This window comes from Gadus morhua, chromosome 21 (genome assembly GCF_902167405.1).
Source record: "Gadus morhua chromosome 21, gadMor3.0, whole genome shotgun sequence".
Lineage (NCBI taxonomy): Eukaryota > Metazoa > Chordata > Actinopteri > Gadiformes > Gadidae > Gadus > Gadus morhua.
The window spans coordinates 2650533-2656501 of NC_044068.1; the positions used below are offsets into that span (position 1 = coordinate 2650533).

General features: G+C 52.6%; 1 protein-coding gene across 1 annotated transcript in view; it reads left to right on the plus strand.

Moving 5' to 3' along the window:
- Positions 1 to 5826: 5826 nt before the first annotated feature.
- The window catches only part of ankrd6b (ankyrin repeat domain 6b), an 11757-nt gene continuing 11614 nt past the window's right edge, over positions 5827 to 5969 (plus strand). The window contains exon 1 of the mRNA XM_030344875.1: positions 5827 to 5969. This exon is cut by the window's right edge and continues 323 nt beyond it. The gene's annotated coding sequence lies outside the window, so the exon portion shown is untranslated.

A 5969-nucleotide genomic window follows, 5' to 3' on the forward strand; every position in this document is an offset into this window, starting at 1 on the left:
TGAGGCAGGTGTGTGACAGACTGAGGAGGTCCGTGACCGACTGAGGAGGTCCGTGACCGACTGAGGAGGTCCGTGACCGACTGAGGAGGTCCGTGACCGACTGAGGAGGTCCGTGACCGACTGAGGAGGTCCGTGACAGACTGAGGAGGTCCGTGACCGACTGAGGAGGTCCGTGACCGACTGAGGAGCTCCGTGACAGACTGAGGAGGTCCGTGACCGACTGAGGAGGTCCGTGACCGACTGAGGAGGTCCGTGACCGACTGAGGAGGTCCGTGACCGACTGAGGAGCTCTGTGACCGACTGAGGAGGTCTGTGACCGACTGAGGAGGTCCGTGACCGACTGAGGAGGTCCGTGACCGACTGAGGAGGTCCGTGACCGACTGAGGAGCTCCGTGACAGACTCAAGCAGGTCTGAGGCGGCTGTCCCTCACGAGAAAGACTCCAGGACCTCTCCGTTGGGGTGAACTGCGTATCGTGTTTCAATATCAGAGCAACCCGGAGACAAAGTCCTTCTGTGTTGGATTCTAGTCTAAATAATTCCCTTCCCTGTACCGAGTCGGATCACTTCTTATTGTGTGGAAGAAGAAACTGTCTTATCAGATGTCAACAAAACTAGATCATCCAGAAGATTCTCTTTTCAGCAGGCCGTGGTTTGGCTGGGATCCACTGCCTACTTCACAGAGAGTTTCAGTCAGTGTTTCACCGTTAAAATCGCTGTGCGGGCCTCAATCTCACAGGACATATGTCCTGTTAGAGGGGAGAGGAGGGCTGGGGAGAATGGGAGCCTTCAGACCTTCATGCGGTCTGACAGCCCTCCCACATCTCAACGCCTCACAACAAAAGACATGATCGTATCAAGTAGTGTTTGTTGTGCTCTTTCCCATTCGGAGCGGGGATGGGATTAAGTATCAACCCCGCAAACTAGCGATCCCTGAAAGAGAGCCGGATCAGCCCGGGTCGGACCGGTTTAATCTGCTCTCTCTCTGGACCTCCTTCAGCTAACAGTCTGGAGGCAGAAGAAGAGAGAGTGACAACAGTGGCAAGAAGACTTACACAGAGAGAGAGAGAGAGAGAGAGAGAGAGAGAGAGAGAGAGAGAGAGAGAGAGAGAGAGAGAGAGAGAGAGAGAGAGAGAGAGAGAGAGAGAGAGAGAGAGAGAGAGAGAGAGAGAGAGAAACCCCCACCCACCCCTCTTACTTATTGTCTGTTGTACATCCTGGCACATTATGTACACACTTACAGCATGTTGTATTTATAGTACTTAGTTATGTATCATCTTACCCTAATTATCTTTGCCTATACAGGGAATGGGTTAAACTAGTTATTGTTGTTGTTTATGTGTTCGGCTCTTGGTTCTATGATTCATCATCACTGTAACCACACAGCCATATATTGTTGTTTCACCTTCTTCTGACAAATGTATTTATTGTAAGTCTCTTTAGATAAAAGTGTCCAAATGCCCTGAATGTGACTGTCAATGTAAAGGCGCGGTGTGAGGATCTAGTCGTGGCCTCGAGCAGCGATCCCCCTGATCAGAGTGAGCCGTCTGCCCGCTGGGACGAGGGAGCAGAACGGGTCGGGAAGGCTCAGGTCTTCAGTGGTCCAGCGTTGAAGTGCTTTGACTCTGTGAAGTGAGTGCTCATCTGTGTGTGAGCTGTGTGTTCTCTCCTGGCCCTCTGGTGCTTTCTGCTCCATTATGGGATGGCACATCTGTCCACACAGAACCCACACTGGGGAAAAGTGGGTTTGAACAGAAAACGTTTTAGATGGAGCTCAGTGGAGCGGCAGAGGACATTCAGAACAGCGTTATGCAACCCGTTCGTTCGGCCCAGTTTCTACCTCTTCTGCAGATGGTACAGTATGATGGGGTGAGGTCAGCGGCTCAGGCATCTGTTATCTTACCGGGCAGACTGACACCTCAGCCCCGTCTCTGAGCTGAACTCTGGATACCCAGAGTTCAGCTCAGAGACGGGGCTGAGGTTTTCCAGTCCTTCCTGATTTAGGAGGGCAGCATTCTTCCCATTCTTCCCATCAGGTGTTGCAGAGATTCTCCTGAACCTCCCAGCCGCCCTCTCTCTCAGCCCGTCTTAGACAGAGTGCATTGTGGGAAGGTAACGATCGCTGTCCTGTCGGAGGAGTCGACAGGCACGGGGTCGTTCAGGGAGGAGCTGAAAGAGGAAACCGGGGAGGAAATGGAGTACCTGAGACGGGGTCAGGGTTCAGAGGTCAGGGGTCGTGGCAATACTGTGGGATCATCAGAGTGGTCTGACTGGTTAGTTTGACCTCTGCGTGACCCTGGGACGGCCCCCAGGGCGCTGTGATGAGGTTGTTAAACACAAGGGCCCCTCCCATGAGGGCCCCTCCCACACTCTTACAAGCTGTGGCCCCCTTCCTGACATTCCAACATGTCCGCCCTGCCCGCCCTGATGGGGGGAAGACATGTTATATTATATATAACATGCCTTCCATGTTTTCCAGCCTTTCTGTTGATAATAACCAGTCCTGGGGGGCCTCTCCTCTGGGGGCCCCTCTAAATCCTGAGGGGGGGGGGGGCTGGCACTGCCTCTTATTATCCTAAGTTAGAGTTCCTGAAAGTTCGCACAAAAGCCTGGTTGCCTAGCTGCCACCGAGAGGCATAGCTCTGCCAAGTGTGTGTGTGTGTGTGTGTGTGTGTGTGTGTGTGTGTGTGTGTGTGTGTGTGTGTGTGTGTGTGTGTGTGTGTGTGTGTGTGTGTGTGTGAGTGAATAGAACAGGAGATTCCAGAGGAATGCAGAGAGGGAGAGACTCTTCTTCTTGATCTTATTCAAATCCCCACCGGCAAGATGGACTCATTCAAATACTACCACAGTAGCACCTTTTCAGAGAGAGAGGGAGAAGAGAGAGGGAGAAGAGTGAGGGAGGGAGAGGGAGAGGGAGGGAAAGAGGGAGAGGTAGGGAGAGAGAGAGAGAGAGAGAGAGGGAGTGATAGAATAGAAACAACAGAATCCAGAACATCTCAGAATCTGAACAAAACCGATTCAAGCAAATTGTCAAGAACTTAGTAATTTAGTTATTTTTATAATCGTGGTTCTCAGTGAGCACAGCTGGTCTACGACCACTCTCTGCCACCTTGGAGGTGAACACTGGGTTCTGAGTTGTAGAACTGATCAACGCCACGACTCACGTTAACCAACTGTAACATTTCCCTCCTCTCAGGCCAGAGCATGAATTAGCATACTTCAGTCAAAGTCCATTTCCCCGTAACGCCCTGGCCGGTCCCCGATCCCCCCCCCGCTCTCCGAGAGGAGGGGAACCACGCTAGCAGCTAATCTAATCCTCTTCACGGCCCATTTAGCCGGCGTAGCGTTAGCGGGCTAGTTCGGAGGCTAGCTTGGTGGGGGTGAGGGCGTGAGCGCACCGGGTTAAGTTACGCTGTTTAGCCGTAAGAAGGAATTAAACGCTGACTGGATCTGGTTCCCGCCGGATGGTGATAATCCGGACCAAGTATGGGATGAGACGCGGGGAACACCCGGTTAGACCCGGTTAGACTCGGTTAGAGCCGGTTAGACCCAGTTAGATTCGGTAAGAACCGGTTAGACCCGGTTAGACCCGGTTAGACCCGGTTAGACCCGGTTAGACTCGGTAAGAACCGGTTAGACCCGGTTAGACCCGGTTAGACCCAGTTAGACCCAGTTAGACCCAGTTAGACCCGGTTTAGGGCAGATCCTAAGCGGAGAGGAATCTCAAATCACAGAGTTACCAATATTCAACCTCTCTCTCGTTATCTCGCTCACTCACTCGCTCACTCACTCGCTCACTCTCTCGCTCACTCTCTCGCTCACTCTCAGGTAGGGGCCAGGTGTGTTGGACTCACTAGCATTCATCAGCCCCCCTGGGAGGTTGCTGTTCCTTGATAGCACCCCTGGAAACACTTCCAGAACACGGCACATTCTAGAACACTGATTCTAGGTCGATCGATTCTAGGACACAACAGATTCTACAACACAGGTTCTTTCAAAAGTCTGTCTGTGTGCACGGTTTTCGTTGATAAGACACGACCGTAAGAGCACTCCTTCTTAAAGAGCGATGCCTTTCCTCGAGGGGGAAGCCACTGTTTCATGTTCGGCTAACGTTTAGCTAACGCTAATTAGCCCAACCGTCTCTCTGTGGGCGCTAACGGCGGTACACAGTTTAGTGCTCGTAGCGCGCGCCAAGCGCCGAGACGTTGGCAGTGAGAGGGCCGTCGTCTGCCGGTCGGTGTCACAGAGACTTCAGTCAGAGACTCCTGTAGGAACTCACCCCCGGGCCGCCACGCCGCCGCCGCCACCGTCGTAAATCCTTCGCTTAACGCCGCGAAGCCTGGAGGGAAAACACACTACCCACCATGAGGGGGGAGAGGGGGGGGGAGGGAGAGGGGAAGAGGGGGGAGAGAGGGGAGAGAGGGGGTGAAAGGTGAGAGGAGAGGGGAGAGAGAGGGGAGAGAGGGGATGAGAGAGGGGAGAGAAGGGGTGAGAGGAAAGGGGAGAGAGAGGTGGGAGAGGAGAAGGAGAAGGACAGAGGAGAGAGGAGAGAGGGAGGGGAGAGAGAGGAGAGAGAGGAGAAGGAGAAGGAGAGAGGAGGGGAGAGAGGGGAGAGAGAGGAGAAGGAGAAGGAGAGAGGAGGGGAGAGAGGGGAGATGAGAGGGGAGGCCCAGTTGAAGATATTCAGGAGGTTTTACTGTCTATCCCCTACCTGCCACTTAATGACGCGTCTCTGAACTCACCGCAAATCGCGTAAAAACAACAAATATCTTCTGGTTATGAAAGTTTTGTGATATAAATAATACATTTAGTATGTAATTGAATTCAGTGAACATTTGCACACGGTAACGTATTGATGTGACAAACAGAGTTAGGATCACAACGGCAATCTCTTTATCTAAAATACACATTTCAGCAAGCACCTGGGCCAACACACACACACACACACACACACACACACACACACCTCCTGTCAGTAGTTCGAGCCAGCCCTCTGCGGTCTTACTGCCAAAGTACTTCAGGTGTTTAGAAGCAATTACTGGTGATCCGGAGGACTGTGGGATTACTACTGCGTGTCTCCGGTCTCTGTGTGGCAGCACAGCCTAATGTGAGTTCAATCGTTCTTTCTGTAAACACTGTTCCAACAGGACGCAGCCGCTGGGTTCCAGTCCCACTTTGGGTTTCAGACCGTCTCTTCCCTTCTGTTATTAAGGGCTTGTGACCCCTTCGCTCGGCCCTGCTCTGACCTTTCACCCCCAGCTGGTCAGCCTGTCTGTAAACTGGCAATAGAGGGTGATGTCATCATATACCCCCCCCCCCTCATTTCCTGTTTGCCTGACTAACCCCCCGCTCACGTTGACTCTCTCCCTCCATCATGTGCTTCCTGTCTCCTTCTGCTGCAGGTGGAGAGAGCAAGAGAGAGAGAGAGAGAGAGAGAGAGAGCGAGCAAGAGAGAGAGAGAGAGCGAGAGAGATAGAGAGTGAGAGTGAGAGTGAGAGTGAGAGAGAGTGAGTGAGTGAGTGAGTGAGAGAGAGAGAGATAGAGCGAGCAAGAGAGAGAGAGAGAGAGAGAGAGAGAGAGAGAGAGAGAGAGAGAGAGAGAGAGAGAGAGAGCAAGAGAGAGAGAGAGAGAGAGAGAGAGAGAGAGAGAGAGAGAGAGAGAGAGAGAGAGAGAGAGAGAGAGAGAGAGAGAGCAAGAGAGAGAGAGAGAGAGAGAGAGAGAGAGAGAGAGAGAGAGAGAGAGAGCAAGAGAGAGAGAGAGAGAGAGAGAGAGAGAGAGAGAGAGAGAGAGAGAGAGAGTGAGAGTGAGAGAGAGAGAGAGCAAGAGAGCAAGAGAGAGAGAGAGAGAGAGAGAGAGAGAGCCAGTACGAGGGCGAGAGAGGATACAGAGGGAGAAGACTTGTGTTTCCACACCCAGACCCTAACCGACAGCAGCACCACTCGGTCCGTCATGAGGTAACCGCATCCTACCC